Raw genomic sequence first — 18,102 nt, forward strand, 5'->3', positions numbered from 1 at the left:
TCGAAAAATTCAATGTTTTTTAAACAGAAAATTTATAAAAATGATCATATAATTGATATTCATGTCAGCACCGAAGCAAGCAATAGCGGATGTCACCCTTCCCCCCATTGCCACTAAGCGGCAGCCATTTCAAAAACTTTTAACAGTGAATGCACATATTTGCATGGCTATACATTTTTCTGTAAATTTTCAGTACATTTAGATCATTTTTAAAAACATGACATTTTTGCTGTTTCCATGGCAACGGCAGCCATTTTGAAATTTTGTAAGTCAAAAGTCTCATCTATACATGCCAGTTTACAATAATATTAAGTTTCATTAAGTTTAGAGCATTGTGAAAATATTTGACATTTTTCCAGTTTCCATGGCAACGGTAGCCATTTTGGAAATTCCAACTTCAAAAGTCTCATGCAGACTTGACAGTCAACAATCATAGTAAGTTTCATTACTTTTTGAGTATTTTGAAATTTTTGAAATTTTTGACATTTTGGCTGGTTTCTATGGTTACACAGACCATTCCAAATTTCTAATGGTAGATACCACATTGGTACATGGGAGGGACCATACCATCAGAGTTTCAATGGATTTGACCTACCCTTTTAAGAAAGTAAATGCCACTTTTAGGTGTTTTTTGGACCATTTTGACCTGTTTTGTATTGTTTCCATGGTAACAGCAGACATTTTCAAAATTCCAACGCCAAATTCCACATGTTACAATGTTGCTCATCGTTTCTGTGAAGTTTTATTAAATTTGGAGCATTTCCATATTTTGGAAATTTTTGGTGTGGTATCCATGGCAACATAGCAGTTCCAATGATTGCTAAAATCATCCCAAAGCAGTATATAGTGGGCACCTTCATTGTATTAAAATCTAAAGATTTTAAGCCTAAGCATTCTCAAACAATTCCTTTAACTCTAAAATTATATTTTTTCACCATTTTTTCGTTTCCATGGTGATGGCAGCCATTTTTTTAGTTCCAATACCGGAAAGAAACAGGCAAGTCAGGGTTCCTTGTTATAGTGCACTATCATTCAGATTGGTTCCTTTGGCTCTGAGAAAACTGCCGGACAAAATTAGGTGGAAGAAAAATAATAATAATAATAATAATAATAATAATAATAATAATAGGGAAAAAGAAACAGAGGAAAAGCAATATGTCACCCGACTTTGTCGATCGGGTGACATAACTAGATTTGCCATTGCAAGCAATAGCGGATGGCACCCTTCCCCCATTGCCAGGCGAGCGGCAGCCATTTTGAAATTTCCCAAGTCAAAGAGTGAATCTACACATGCAAATTATCATTTTTGTTAAGTTTTATAAAGTTTGGAGCATTTTGAAATTTTTGAATTTTTTTCTGTTTCCATGGTAACGGCGGCCATTTTGGAAATTCCAACTTCAAAATCCAACTCTGGCCAAGTCAGGTACCATTTCTGTTAAGTTTCATCCAGTTTGCAGCATTTTGATTATTTTGAAATTTTGGACATTTTTGCTGTTTCCATGGCAATGGCAGGTATTTTGAAAATTCCAAGAACTGTTGGTACCTCAGGGCACCACTGCCAACATTTACATAAACTCTCAAGAGGTTGCCTCTTATAACGAAAGATTTAGAATTTTGATTTTTTTTTACATTTTTGCAGTTTCCATGGTAACGGCGGCCATTTTTTACCATTCCAATGTCTCTTGCACAACTTCACATGGCGGTTCATATTATGGTATAGTTCTATCAACATTGGTCTGGCCAATTCCGAGAAATAGTATGGACAAAATGTGTGGAAGAATAAAAATAATAATAAAAAGAAAAAAAAGAAACGAACAATAACAATATGTCACCCCAACTCCGTTGAGGGTGCCATAATAGGGAAAAAGAAACAGAGGAAAAGCAATATGTCACCCGACATTGTCGATCGGGTGACATAATAAAAAAAAAGAAACGGAGGAAAAGCAATATGTCACCCGACATTGTCGATCGGGTGACATAAAAATGAATCTTTATTTCTTTTCATCTTTTGCAATGCGAACTGGTTTGAAAAGTTTGTGAATTGCAATAGCCGAAATAATAGCTGTAAGTTTGTCTTGGTTTAAATGAGTATTAATCATAGTGGTCTTTAAACATTAGTTGTACCGATAATGATGTTTTGAAATGGGTAATGAAGTTTCGTGCGAATGCGATGAGTAGAGTTAAAAATGTTCATCACATTCACCGACATACAGGAAGGACTAGAAGAATACCTTTATAACAATTTTGTTCTCTTGATTATACTCCTGCAAAATTGATTCAGTATCCTGTGTCTATTATTAAGAATTATATTTAATCGTGACAAGAAAATTTTGATACAGAATCGACAGGCCTCAACCTTTTGTTAAGACGATTTTTGTGGTTGAATTCAATAATATTGAAAAGTGTTGAATCTGAAGCGATGTTCTTACACGCTATTGGGGAAGCATTCTTTATGAATTGATGATCTCCGTGGTTACAATTTTAATTGATTTTAGGTTGTTCTTGATTGTTGTTGTTTGTTGTTGTTTACCATATGGAGAAAATGTCTTTTATATATGCCCTCACTTTGCAATTGTATATTCTGTAGTTTCAAATAACATATTGAAATTTCAATAAAATTTATCCTAAAGTAATCGGTGCTTTTCATGTGGTCTATGGAAGAGCATTTTGCATAAAAAGTTCAATAAAATTTATCCTAAAGTAATCGGTGCTTTTCATGTGGTCTATGGAAGAGCATTTTGCATAATTTATCCCATAAACTTCTATCTAAAAGTTTTGATGATGGTGCTTGCTGTAGTTTAATGTCACTTCGGCACCTCAGCCATTAGTTCCACCCAATGATCATGTCTCTCAGAAAACGGATTTAATTTGATTAAAAAAGATTGTACCGGTAATAGTTCCTAATCGTTCTAATATTCAACTTGCTTTCAAAAGAAGTAAATAAGTTACATGTATAAAAAAAACCAACCTAATCAATACTTTCCAAATGTTCAAACTATATTTGTTAGTCAACAACAGTTTACCTTCATTTTCAACGGTGTACACGTCTCTCGAATAACATTTTATGTGTTATTTACTCAGACCCGTAGCCAGGAATTTCCGAAGGGGGGTTATTTGGAATCACGAACTCGACTTTAACAGTCACAATTCGAACATAACGTTGCCTTAACAGTGTTTACGAGTATGTATACTCGTAATATATTCCAAATGAAATTTAAATTACTTGTTATTTGTTTATCTATAAAATGATATTTTCATTTATATATTTGATATTAAAAAAATTAACGGACATTTGTTTGCAAATTTGCGTGTTGTGTAGTAAAATTTTAAATCTAAGTATTTGATAATTGAATGTCGAGATTAAAACACATTCCCATAATGTTGATTTTTTTGTTAAGGATAATAAATAGGAAGTAGAAAACAGTCTATTTAAATGATATCTATGTTTTATGATTCACCGTGTACCTGTTCATTGTTGGTAAAGATTACAGACTTTGGATAGAGGAAGTTATTGGACAGGATTCTCGACAGTTTGCAGGTAATTATGAAGATCTATGAAGAATTACAGCTTTGACTGCAATTTCCAAATATATTCAGATACGTGTATCAGTTTTTTTCTGTTTATTTCTTCCATGCAATTTATTTTGTAGATTGTGAATTGAATTAAACCGATCTTTGTTTGTGCCATTACCAATAAAAACTATGAACAAAGAAAGATTACTCGATTCAGAAAAGACTTTTTTAATGCGCTTTCTTTGTAATGGACTGCTCCATAGCTCTTACATGCAAACCAACTAGATCAAGTTAAGCATGGATATATTTTCGTATACACATAATGTAGTGATGTGATACAGTATTGTAATGAGGAAATGTTCAACGAACCGCAAAGATTACAATCCCCTTACCTTTCATAATTGTGACCTACCGAATTAGACTATTTACCGTATATGTTATAACATAAGCAACACGACGGGTGCCACATGTCGAGCAGGATCTGCTTACCCTTCCAGAGCACCTGAGATCACCCCTAGTTTTTGGTGGGGTTCGTGTTCGCTTATTGTTTAGTTTTCTATGTTGTGTCATGTCTTCTATTGTTTGTCTGTTTGTCTTCTTTCATTTTTAGCCAGGCGTTGTCAGTTTAATTATCACCGAAAGATGCAACATTTTTTTGAAATTCAGATATATGTGTAGTCAGCTTATTTTCTATTTGGGTGTTTGACTGTCCCTCTGGTATTCTTTCGTCCCTTTTTTCAATTCAATAAAAACTATGATAACATTGAGTCTTGAATAAAATGTTAAAAAATGAACCGTTGACCCGTGCGTACTTTGTTATGCTAAGCACCGTCCATAATGTGTTATCTGTTTTCCAGAATTGTGCTGTCTGAAGTAATCAGAGAAATGGATTTCTCTAAATTAGCTGACTGTGGCCCATGCCTTCGAGACAATAAGAAGAAACTGTCAAGTGATTGGTGTATCGAATGTGCAGAACCTCTCTGTCTTGCTTGTAAGAAAGTACATAATCTTCTGAAAATGACTAGTGAACATCATTTGGTTGAAAATCAAAAAAGTAGTTCGGACTCAATTTCATACGACGACATTTCAGATTTACGAAATTGTCACATTCATCAACATTCCCTTATAGATAGGTTTTGTAACAATCATAGTACAATGTGTTGTCAGTGTTGTATTGAAGAGACTCACTTTGATTGTAAGAGTGTGGAATCAATTGAAACAGTGGCAAAGAACATCAAGGCGTCTTCAAAAGTAGAAAATACAACTTTACACTTAAACAGTTTGATTCAATTGTTAACTGAAATACGAAATGACAAACGCAGTAATATTGAAAACTTTCAGCATTCCGAAATGGAAGTGAAGAAAAAAATTGAGACAGCGAAGATTAACATGATTATCAGAATTAAAGAAATGGCTGACTCTCTAACTTCTGAACTGCAAAATGTGAAGAAAACGAAAATTTTGGAACTGGAAAAGCAAGTTAAAGAAACAGAACAGCAGATAAATAAACTAGAAGAAAAGAAAAAGATAATCGACTTGTTTAACCAAAAAGGGTCGGAAACGCATACTTTTCTTTTATTGCAAAGACTGAAATCAGAACTTGCAACGGAGGAAAGTATGATAAGAGAAAATATTGAGGAATGCAATAACACGTACCTTAGTTTCGATGATGACATAATGTCTCTCCCTAAAGTTCTTGGCAAAATTGATATTATATCAGAACCGTCGGCTGTCAAATATAAACCTTCTCCAACAATAAAACAGTGTCAAGACAAAACAGAGAGTACATTACCGGTATCACATATAAGTTCGTTTAAATTGTCTTCTGAATTCGATATAGATTTTGACAAGGGATTCGTTTCAGGTATTTGTATTAATGAAGATGACGTAATTCTGCTTTGCTTGCGTGGAACAGATAAATTATTAATGTATAATTTGGAAGGAAAACCTAATGGAGAAATAGTGGTGAGTGGAAACCCTTTTGATGTTTCTTGTGTACCAGAAACTGACAAAGCAATTGTAGCATTACCAGATTCGTCAACTTTACAGATGGTGGATGTTGATATGAAAGACGCAGAAAATATCATCGACATGCCAGAAAGTTGTTGGTCGGTAACTGCAGTGGATAATAAATTATTTATTGCTGGTGGTTTTAAAAGCTTGTATGTGATGGATATTGGAGGTGAAAAACTGGAAGAAATTACGAAGCCAGAATGTGGAAGGACATATTCTTTGACATTCGCAGCCGACAAATTCTTTTACTGTTCCGATGTCGATTTTAAAAATGAAAAGGTTTATTGTATAACTGAAGAAGGGAATTTTGTTTTCTGTTATTCAAATGCGAACCTAAGAACTCCGACAGAACTAGCAGTAGACCTAACAGGCAATGTTTATATCACAGATTTAGACTCTAACAATGTGCATCGATGTTCTCCATCTGGTGATTTTCTCGATGTTCCTATAAAAGGGAGTGACGTTACGGAACCAAGATCTATTTGCTTTAACAGAGACTCAACTCATCTCGCACTGTCTAATAACAGTGGGAAAAGCATTTGTGTGTATAAAAGCGATGTATGAGTAATGTGAAATAAAATAAATAAAGGAAGTTTATTTTTGGAGATAGGGTTTTAGTGATTTTTGGCGTTGGATTGTTGTTTTATTTGCATATATACCCCACTTTATTTTTATTCATTCTCATAAACAATACATTGATGTTTAGAGCTGACATGTCAGTTAACTGCTAGTAGTCTGTTGTTATTTATGTATTATTGTCATTTTGTTTATTTTCTTTTGTTACATCTTCTGACCTCGGACTCGGACTTCTCTTGAACTGAATTTTAATGTGCGTATTGTTATGCCTTTACTTTTCTACATTGGCTAGAGGTATAAGGGGAGGGTTGAGATCTCATAAACATGTTTAACCCCGCCGCAATTTTGCGCCTGTCCTAAGTCAGGAGCCTCTGGCCTTTGTTAGTCTTGTGTGATTTTTAATTTTAGATTTCTTGTGTATAATTCGGAGTGTAGTATGACGTCCATTATCACTGAACTAGTATACATATTTTTAAGGGGCCAGCTGAAGGACGCCTCCGGATGCTTTCTCGCTTAATTGAAGACTCATTGGTGGCCTTCGGCTGTTGTGTACTCTATGGTCGGGTTGTTGTCGCTTTGACACATTCCCCATTTCCTTTCTCAATTTTATATATTTGTATTTTAAAAAGCACAGGAATACAAGATTTGCAATACGAATATTTTTTTCTTGTGTTTGCAACGGAATAACCCAACTTTCCTAATTTTAAAAAACCCAACACAAGCAGTTTAGCTCAATTGGACAACTTGTATAGCAAGTTCGTGAATAAGTTAAGGACAAACTATCAAAGATCTGAAATGCATTAAAACACAGAAAAGATTGAACAAAAGACAGTGTCTTATTTGCAAACACATTGCAATATGGATATTTATTTATAAATGATGTAAAATATTTTAGCGGGATTCGAACCCTCCCCCTAATTACCTTGGACAGTGGTGTAACAATATAACATAAGAACGAACTATAAAAAATAGTTGAGAAAGGCTTAACTCATCAGATGGATAACATACAAATACTAAAAATACAAGTGATGAACAATTAAAGGAAGATGAAAAGTTAACACAAGATATAAAACAATTAGAGGTGCATTTAGAAGAAATTTATGAATATAAAGCCAAGGGAGCTCAAATTAGATCAAGGGAAAAATGGGTGGAATTAGGGGAGAAAAATAACGCTTATTTTTTAGGGTTAGAAAAACAGCGACAGGTTAAAAAATCTATTAATAAGCTTAGAAACGAAAGAAACGAAGTAACAACAAACCAGGATGAAATTTTGGAAATGATAAAGAATTATTATAAAGTATTATACACTACAACATGCCCCGATAAAAATTTGTTACATTCATACGTTGCTGATACTATTATGGAAAAAGATATAAATATTAATGACTTTAAAGAATGTGATGGGGAAGTAACTATAGATGAATGCACCAGTGCAATAAACACGATGAAGCTAAATAAATCACCAGGTCTTGACGGCTTGACTTTGGAATTTTATAAGACTTTCTGGGAAAAATTAAAACTAATGTTAGTTAAAGTTCTTAATAAGGGACACGAGGAAAAACTTTTATCGTATACCCAACGAACAGGTGTACTATCTTTATTATTTAAAAAGAATGACCCATTATCTTTGGACAATTATCGTCCTATATCATTATTAAACGTAGATTTAAAAATACTATCCCATGTTTTGGCACAGAGACTTAAAAAACTGCTTCCTAAACTAATCAATGAAGATCAAACTGGGTATGTAAAAAATCGTTTTATTGGATTCAATTTAAGGCAAATTCAAGACATTATGGACTATGCAGAATCATATGGAATAGATGGGGCTATCGTATTTGTTGATTTTACTAAAGCTTTTGATTCTTTGGAATGGGAATTCATGTTAAGCGTTCTAAAACATTTCGGTTTTAATGAATCATTTATATCATGGGTGGAAACTTTATATAAGGGAATACAAACATGTGTAATAAATAATGGATGGGTATCTGAGATTTTTGAAAACTCTAGAGGAATCCGTCAAGGATGCCCTTTATCTGCTTTACTTTTTGTTTTGTCAGTAGAAATTATGGCTTTGAGATTACGACAAAACCCCGACATCAAAGGTATTCGAATTACTATTGATAAAAAAACACATAGCATAAAAATATCTCAATTGGCAGATGATACAACTCTTTTTTGTAGTTCAAAAACCGACATATCAAATGCTATGAATATAATAGAAACGTTTGGTTCTTTCTCAGGTCTGAGATTAAATCGTAGTAAAACAGAAGGAATATGGATAGGGGCGCTTAAACATAGTAAAGATAAAATTGAGGGAATACGCTGGACGGACAAACCAGTTAAAGCCTTAGGGATTTATTTTGGTCACAACATAAACGAATGTGAAAAGTTAAATTGGTAACCTAAAATTGATAAAATGAAATCCTTACTGAAGGCATGGAAAAAAAGAAAATTAACAACAATTGGAAAAATATTAATTATAAAATCTTTGATCTTACCTAAATTTACATTTTTGGCTACTTCGTGTATTGTTCCAAACAAATACATAAAAGAGATTGAAAGCTGTTGTTATATATTTGGGAAGGTAAAAATGACAAAGTAAAAAGAAATACACTTATTGGCGATTATCAAAAAGGGGGGTTAAAAATGGTTGATTTTGATAGTTTTTTTACATCACTGAAAGCTTCATGGGTTTCCAAATTCAATTCAACCACTATGCCGAACTGGAAGATTATTCCTACCAAATATTTCAACAATCTGGGAAAAAATTATCTTGTCTTTAACATGAATTTAGATAACATTAAATCACTAAAAGAATTTGAAAATATACTAGACTTTTATTTGCAAGTAATTTCAAGCTGGTGAAAACAGGGGGAGGTTTTACAAAATTTAAAGATCATTTTTCAAATATAAGAAAACAGATTATTTGGGGAAATAGGTACGTTAAACATTGTAACAAAAGTTTGTTCTTTCAAAACTGGGTAACAAGTGGTTTGATTTACATCAACGACATACTTGATCGTGAGGGAAAGTTATCAGAGGGTTTTATTTTAGAAAAATTAAGCAATAAGTCTAATTGGATTGCAGAGTTTACAATATTAAAATCTTCCATCCCAAAGGAATGGCAGCAAATTCTAATTAAAGAAAACTCTTTAAAGAGTAAAATTAGTATTAATAAGGATAATTTGAGATGGGGAAATAAACAAATACAAGCACAAGATATCTTTAATAAAATGTTATATAATAGTCTAGTAGATCAAAAGTATACACAGCCGATTGGTATCAATATTTGGACAAAAAATTTAAAGCTAGATAGCAAGCCAAATATGTCATTCGTAAACGATTTTATATTTAAATTTTTAAGAGAGAATAAGATGAAAATGTTTAGATGGAAACTGCTAAATTATATTATTCCCACAAAGCAATTACTATTTAAATGGAAAATTTCTACTAATAGTAAATGTAATTTTTGTCAAACAGAAGAGGAAGATTACTTTCATTTCTTTATAACATGTTCTTTTTTAAAAGACTTTTGGGATAAAGTGGAACATCTTCTTGCAAAACTCAATTTTAAAAATAAGATATCAGTTAAACAATTAGTATTTGGATACAAAATATCAGATAAAGGTTATTATGGTTTTAACTATTTTTTGACAGTTTTAGGTTTTTGCATTTTCAAGTCATACTATGTTTCAGAGCAAAAATTGAAATATATAGATGTGTATGAATTGTTTATAAAGGAATTAAGAAGGGTTATGAAGGAAAGCAAAATAATTTCTCAAAATGTATTTTTCATAAATTTGAAGAAATTGATTTAATAGAATAAGTTGAAAATATTGTAATAGTTTATGTAATATTGTTTATTATATTCTGAGTATGTTCCTGGCAACTCAGAAGTTTTTTCACAGGAATACTCCACTGGCGCTTGGACAGTGAAGTATAATTGTAACAAGATATCTTTAGAATAAAGACTATATTTGTTGTTAAAAAAAAAAAAAAAAAAAATACAAGTGGACGTAGCCGGGTACATCCTAACAACAAAAAGACACTAATATGTACATTATAAAGTTGATAAGTTCACATGGACTAACTAACAGTTTTTAACCACTAGGGGTTTCTTAAAGTGGGAGCAATATCTTGTTCGTTTCATGTGACTTCTGCTCAAACCAATATAATTCAACTACAGATGATGAATAAGTATAGTACGTGAGGTTATAATTTTTCAAAGATAAAACATTTATATTTAATACTTGCAATGATTAGATATTCTTATTTGATAAATAAAAAGTAAAACAAGATACCGAACTCCGAGAAAAATTAAAAACGGGAAGTCCATAATTAAAAGGAAAAATCAAAAGCTCAAACATATTAAACGAATGGATAGCAAATGTCATATTTTTTACATTGAACGGGCATTTTCTTATGTAGAAAATATTGGATTAAACCTGGGTTTTTTTAATAGCTAGTAAATATGTGACTGTCTTTACAAATTGAAAGATACTGTCCGAAAAGTGATAGGCGTTTTTTGAGCATTTGGTGGCGTCTCGAATCTCTGATAGTTGGAAGTATAATATCTAGACTCTTACAAAAGTGGTCAATACTTTGAGGTTATTTTAATTTGTTCCTTGTGATTTTCCCCCTGTACATTTACGTGTTACACGCAACTTCGTTTCCCCTATGTTATTTCGATGTCCTATAATCTATTTGCAATACACCAAGTTGTTTGGAAATTAATCATCTGTGTTTCATTTTCACACCAAAAAAAGACTAAAACTTAGAAATAAATAGTTCTTTTATTTGTATTATACAAATATTTTGAAATATACATTTAATGAGTTTATTAAGGCATAAGAGCAATTATTATCTAAAATAAGTTACTGATAAATATTTGACCCGCCATATTTTTTCCAGAAGCTTAAACTAAAATTTTCACAGTAAGCCAAAAGATTTCGGTCACATGAACTTCTCTCGTTCAATAGTTAGACCAGTGATGAGGGAGAGAGGATCTTAAGATTTGCAACAAATACTTTTCCCTTCTTGGTCGACCGACTTGCCGGATCGATCTATTGTTTAGCCCTGAGTAAGCACGGATTTTTTTTTTAAATTTGTGGTATCCATCGTGAATATACTTGTTATAGATCTACTACTAAATCCAGTAACTTATGATAAGCCAATATAAAGTTTCTTCGACAGATGTTACCGTTTTCATTTGAACAATCCATTCTGAATTCGATTCAATGCTAGTTTTCTACATATAATTAACAGACTATATTTTGCAAGGTGTTCCCTTTATGTCGTTCTTAGCACGTGTATTGGAAACAATAATATAAAATTTATTGCCCAAACCATATACACATAGTTGGTGAGCCTGTCTTTATAACCAACTGACCAACTAGTTAAAACTAATATGTATGAATCTATGTAAAGCTCTCTAACATCGTTATAAACGACTAGAATATGACGAAATCTACTGTAAAATAGAACATTTTCGAGGAAATTGAATTCTTATCTCAACCCATTCTGTCTATCGGGTGAAAAACCTTTACAGGACTTACAGTGGTCTTATTTGGTTTCGATCCATACGCAACACTAAGTATTTGTGGTTTGATGTGGTGTATTCAGAAACAACGCTCGCTGGCTTCTCGCTATTTGTAGAGTAAGTAGACCCTTCAACTACATCAAACCGAGGCTTTTCAGCTGTGACGTAATGCTCCGAAACTGGCGTTTTATCGGTTGTTGTTAAGTATCGACTATTCTCAATAAACCGACTATTCTCAACAAATCGATGTTCACCTCTTGGCACTGTATAAAAATAATCATCGTAGTAAGAAATTTCCCATTCGTAGAAGCGGTAAACTTCTTTGTAAACGTAGTAAATAATAATTCCGTAAATCAAAAATATGATCTCAAAAATTCCCAGTAAACTAGCAGTAACATGCATGATGATCTGTACGTCATAATTGTATCCACATTTGAGGAGTGTCTGGTCTTTTTCGTATTTCCACGTTCCACATTTAACTGCTCCATGTATCGTAAAACCAAGTGAAATAAGACACAATATTATCGCAATAATAGCGGATATATAATATGTCAACAGCTGAAAGAGATAAGGTAAGCACTGATCAACATTTGGTATTCATTTATTAAAATACAGGGTTATCCCGTAAAATCTCTTGAAAAACAGTATAGTAGCAAATAGTCAACTATGTTTATGAAATTATAACGTCCAATGAACACAATTTATCGCTTGGGTAAATATAGCAAGGCAACGCTTTGTATTAATATATCAAAACATTACGTAATAACAGTTCCATTCTACATTATTGTTTTAGTTCAATAAAGCTAATTTGGCAAAACAGATATTTCCTTATTCGGAATATAAACCATTTGAGGTTAGGGTGAAGGTTGGCGCCTGTTACACTGCATTTGTTTGCACCTGTCATAATTCTGGAGCCTGTTATTCAGTGGTTATCGTTTGTTGAAGTTGTTCATACGTGTTTTTCGATTCCTGTTTTTTACATAAATTAGACCCTTGGTTTCACTGTTTGAATAGTTTTACTTTATTCAATTTAAGGCCCTTTATTGCTTGCTGTTCAGTGAGAGCCAATGTTTCGTGTTAAAGGTCGTTCTTTGACCTATAATTGTTTACTAATTACACATTATATGACTAGGTTGGAGAGTTGTCTGATTGGCATTCATACCACATCTTCTTATTTATATCTATCAAACATAACAGATCAATTCTGTTGCTTAAGCCAGTTTTTTTGGAAATAGCGTTCAACTCTAAGAATTTCATTTATCAGATCAATGAAAATTAATTTGGAGCATAGTTGCAACATTTTATTCAGAAAATCCGCCTCGTTTTCTCATAAAGATCTATTGTTCAAATATTGTTAATAACACTAGATTAGTGCATGCACCTCAATGGGAAGTGAAAATATCATTCATGTCAAGATCAAGATTGGCGCTTGTTAAAACGTTTGTATTTGTATAACTTGTTATGTTTTCACTTTCGCACTTTTTTTTATGATAGCATATTTTCTGTGGAATATGTTTAAAAGAAATGACTCACCCATGAAAACAGCTTGTTACTGTCCCCTTCATCGAAAAAATGTGGGTTATAACAACCCACAATAAAGGCAAAAACACAGACTACCAAAACCTGAAGAAAAAACAAATTATAGCAATTTTTTAATAAGTTAAAAGGCAAATACTTTTAAAATATAAAAAACAAATCCTTGTAAAAAAGAACAGAAGAAGAGACTTTTTGAAAGTATATTAAATACACACAGAGTTATTCAAGAAATATTTAAAGTTTTAAGTAGAAAAAAGGAATAATACTTGTGACGCATCATGACACCGTTGGAGAGAATTAAGGTTAAAAAATTCAAAAAATTATTACAACGACCACGATAAACAAAATTAGCAAAAAACAAATAAATAAACATTCTTACAGCGAGTCCAGACCATACTGGGCTTCCAGTTGAAATAGGGAAACTGTCAACATCTCGTCCAACCACCGCGATAACTATACCAACTGTTATAGATAAGATACTGCAGTTTAGTAAAACCCATCCTATTATCTTATACTGTTCCAAGGCACGCACTCGCCTGTATATTAATCTTGCTACAATGTAAAATCATAAACAAAAATGATGATGTCAGTCATTTGAAAGATCGACCAAATTTATGAATCTAAATAATATGACGTTCGAATGGTTTCTCATACTTCAGAAGAAATAATTAAACAGTATAATCATTAGGCCAATCATGACCACGGAATCTTTATTATTAAACAGTATAATCATTAGGCCAAGCATGACCACGGAATCTTTATTATTATCAGTATAATCATTAGGCCAAGCATGACCACGGAATCTTTATTATTAAACAGTATAATCAATAGGCCAAGCATGACCACGGAATATTTATTATTAAACAGTATAATCATTAGGCCAAGCATGACCACGGAATCTATATTATTTAACAGAATAAGCATTAGGTCAAGCATGATCACGGAATCTTTATTATTAAACAATATAATCATTAGGCCAAGCATGACCACGGAATCTTTATTATTAAACAGTATAATCATTAGGCCAAGCATGACCACGGAATCTTTATTATTAAACAGTATAAGCATTAGGCCAAGCATGACCACGGAATATGTATTATTAAACAGTATAAGCATTAGACCAAGCATGATCACGGAATCTTTATTATTAAACAGTATAAGCATTAGGTCAAGCATGACCACGGAATCTTTATTATTAAACAGTATAATAATTAGGCCAAGCATGACCACGGAATCTTTATTATTAAACAGTATAATCAATAGGCCAAGCATGACCACGGAATATTTATTATTAAACAGTATAATCATTAGGCCAAGCATGACCACGGAATCTATATTATTTAACAGAATAAGCATTAGGTCAAGCATGATCACGGAATCTTTATTATTAAACAATATAATCATTAGGCCAAGCATGACCACGGAATCTTTATTATTAAACAGTATAATCATTAGGCCAAGCATGACCACGGAATCTTTATTATTAAACAGTATAAGCATTAGGCCAAGCATGACCACGGAATATGTATTATTAAACAGTATAAGCATTAGACCAAGCATGATCACGGAATCTTTATTATTAAACAGTATAAGCATTAGGTCAAGCATGACCACGGAATCTTTATTATTAAACAGTATAATAATTAGGCCAAGCATGACCACGGAATCTTTATTATTAAACAGTATAATCATTAGGCTAAGCATGACCACGGAATATTTATTATAAAACAGTATAATCATTAGGCCAAGCATGACCACGGAATATTTATTATTTTAAAAATAGTCTTTGTCTGTATGTCTTCTCAGTTGAAGTATATGATAAAAAGAACATAACATGTCATTTTTCATTTCAGACCCCTTATCAGCCCATGGTCAAAATCATCCCTCGAGTCTGTCGGCTCTCGGGCTGAAATCATGACCTAGGGCTGATAAGGGGTCTGATATGAAAAATGCCATGTTATAATCTATATATAAATAATATTATGATTAAATCTTTTTACAGAAAAAATAAAAGAATCAAAAAAGTAAAATGAGAAAATATGTACGAAACAGAAAGGAGCGGTACATTTTACGGGAATTATAGGTAGCCGTCGACCTTATATCAGAGATGACATTTTTTAACAATCAATAATGTAGTATACACCCACATCATTTGGATTGAATAGTTCTCGCAATAGTTTACCAAAAGAAATAAAGATTAGTAATACACTTGTATCTTTTTAATCAAAATCTTACTTGTTTCATTAAGAAGGCAGAGTTATATGACTTTTCATTAATATCTATTTGTAACTGTATATTATCTATATATCATTCTGCTATAGTATTTACTTTTGTATATGTTATTATTATTTTGTCTTTGAAGACTCCAAGGAAGATTAGTTTTAACGAATGGGATTATCCTCTGACGAATGGGATTATCCTCTGCAAAGGTTTCTATTGACTTATTACATTGGCAATCATACCACATCTTTTTATATTTTTACTTATAGTTTAGTTTTGATGAGAGTCAAGAAATGATAATTTTTAATCCTTATTTATACCGTTCTCTTCAGGAGTCTATTCATTTGATTCATTAGGTCTTGTGATGCGTTTGGAAGAATCTTTTTACCTATAAATGTCATGACGACAAAATAGGTAATTTATTGATTACAATATTAATGTATTATAGGAGAGTGAAATAGAGTGAATCACAGTTTCTGTTTATTCCTGGTTCAGCCCAGCGATACATGTTTAGGTAGTTGTTATGTAATTAACATGCACGTTATTAGTTAAGAAGTTTCTATGTAAACAAATTATTATTCTATCTTTGTTAAATAAACTGTATTTCTGCATGAGCAAATAATTATTTACATATATAGTAAATAGTTCATAAATCATTCTTTTAAGACAGAATATTTAGTGTTATTTTTAAGGAGATGTTGAATGATTGACAATGATACGACCAATTACATATAAAGTGGATGTAAGCAATTATAGGGAAAAAATGAGAAAAGTCAAACCGTTTAATCGGTTATAAAAGGCTCCTACATGAAAAACATGAAACAATTTAATTGAGAAAACAAACGGCCTTAATTCATAACAAAACAATTAACGAAAGACAAATATGACATTCAAGAACCAACGATAACTACTGAACTACATGCTTCTGACTTTGGACATTCTCATTAACATGATTAAGAATGTGGCGGGGTTGAATATGTCTGCGAGTACTAACCCCCCTTTAATCTAAGACAGTGATGTAGCAGCACAACAAAAGAACAAAATATAAAAATCAGTTGAAACAGACTTAGATATTCAACCGCACTTTGACCCATGATGGTTTACTTTTATAAGATATGACTTGGATTGAGAGTTGTCTCATTGGCACTCGTACTCATCAGATCGATACAAAGCAAAACATCATCAAACATAAACACAGACCGGACGTGAATATGTATGTATATCTTTATATCAACCGTTTGATTCTAAAATTAAGATTATTTAAATGTTTTATCTTTGATCATCTTTTTGTAAAATAGTTTCATTAAAAAAACACTTTTTCAGATATTGGTTAAACAATTGTCTTTAAAACAAAGCTAATTATACATACCGTGTTCTTCATAAGTAACGTCAATTTGCCTGTGCTGCCCCATCTTTAAGCAAATGAATTCTTACATAGCAACAATAAGATTCCTAAGCCTCATTCAAAACTTCGTCTAAAAGTACGTTTCCTGGGGTGCGATGTATTTGCTGCACGAAATGACGACTTTTATGACTAAATTGATGTGATGAATGAAGCATAACGGATCAATTGCTAGGTGTTATAAATGCTTTCAGTTGTCAACAAGTGTGCTTTATAGGTAAACTGAATCTTTAATATTGCGTATCGAATAGAAAAAAGTCATTTCGTGTGATAACAAAAAATGAATTTCACGAACATAAATACTGCTATTGTTCTTAACCATTCAATTTTATCGTATAATTCAAATATGTTAGCCGCTTGAGGAAGTTTGTAAAACTATGGCTTGTGTTTAAGAAGGGTTGTAAAAATCAAAAGTTGTTTAAAATCATTCAATATACACTTCAATTATTAAAGAAAATACTTTTCTTAATAAAAAGATATTGGCTACCCACATTGTTAACTTTTCATTCATATTATGTAACCCTGCTAGTGATGCAATATTAAACCTTGTCCTTTAATCAAAATACACCCAAACTTGAAAAAACTTGTAAACAAATAATACCAGTAAAATACGCTTATGACAAAATATTTTCCGATTCCTGCTATTCACTCTTCCTTTATAAAATCATTCAACGTTCATTTCCTCCAATACTTTTTGTCCATTTTAAACATTTGAAATGAACATGCGCGCGACGATTCTTTTTTCCAAACATTTTTGAAATATACGATCATTTTCCCGCCGTACATTTTACATGAACAGTTCCGCGAGAACTTTTCCCGCTAAAACGTTTAGTATTTATATTATTTGAATGTTGTGTTAATCATAAGAGATTGTTCTTGAAGCGTAGACTAGTTCATGGTGTAAACGCTTTTTTTATGTTCTACAAGTTACATTTCATTCGGACACAAAATAATGTATATGATAATATTGAGCACGCAAACAATTACTTATAAACTTGTGTAATTATATGATAGTATTTACAATGAAAGTTCGATATTTTCCACCTACCAATCCATTCAATAAATACCATAACCTTATTCATCTGCTCCCTTCAACTTGTTCAAAGTAAGGTCATCTATAGAACCGAAAAATGACGGACATTTTGTGCACTAATTTAAAGGAAAATACGTTTCAAGTAATAAGTTGAAAACTCGAAAAGCATGTTGGCAATAATCATATCTTTTTACAGACACAATGTCAATTATAATAGTTCTGGGGTATAAAAATAAAATGTATAGAAATTACCCCGACATGACAAAA

The 18,102-nt window shown here is 32.1% G+C and overlaps 2 long non-coding RNA genes across 2 annotated transcripts; one reads left to right on the plus strand and one right to left on the minus strand.

The window, feature by feature from the left end:
- Positions 1-3,305: 3,305 nt before the first annotated feature.
- LOC143067320 (uncharacterized) lies at positions 3,306-6,131 on the plus strand. The gene is made up of 2 exons (XR_012975917.1): positions 3,306-3,538; positions 4,371-6,131. It is a non-coding gene; the product is annotated as an uncharacterized LOC143067320 (long non-coding RNA).
- A 4,748-nt stretch (positions 6,132-10,879) lies between these two features.
- LOC143067328 (uncharacterized) lies at positions 10,880-16,949 on the minus strand. The gene is made up of 4 exons (XR_012975922.1): positions 16,770-16,949; positions 13,560-13,732; positions 13,178-13,267; positions 10,880-12,202 (listed from the first exon to the last, which is right to left on the minus strand). It is a non-coding gene; the product is annotated as an uncharacterized LOC143067328 (long non-coding RNA).
- Between the last annotated feature and the right edge of the window lie 1,153 nt (positions 16,950-18,102).

The sequence above is a fragment of the Mytilus galloprovincialis genome, chromosome 3 (genome assembly GCF_965363235.1).
Source record: "Mytilus galloprovincialis chromosome 3, xbMytGall1.hap1.1, whole genome shotgun sequence".
In the NCBI taxonomy this organism is placed as follows: Eukaryota; Metazoa; Mollusca; class Bivalvia; order Mytilida; family Mytilidae; genus Mytilus; species Mytilus galloprovincialis.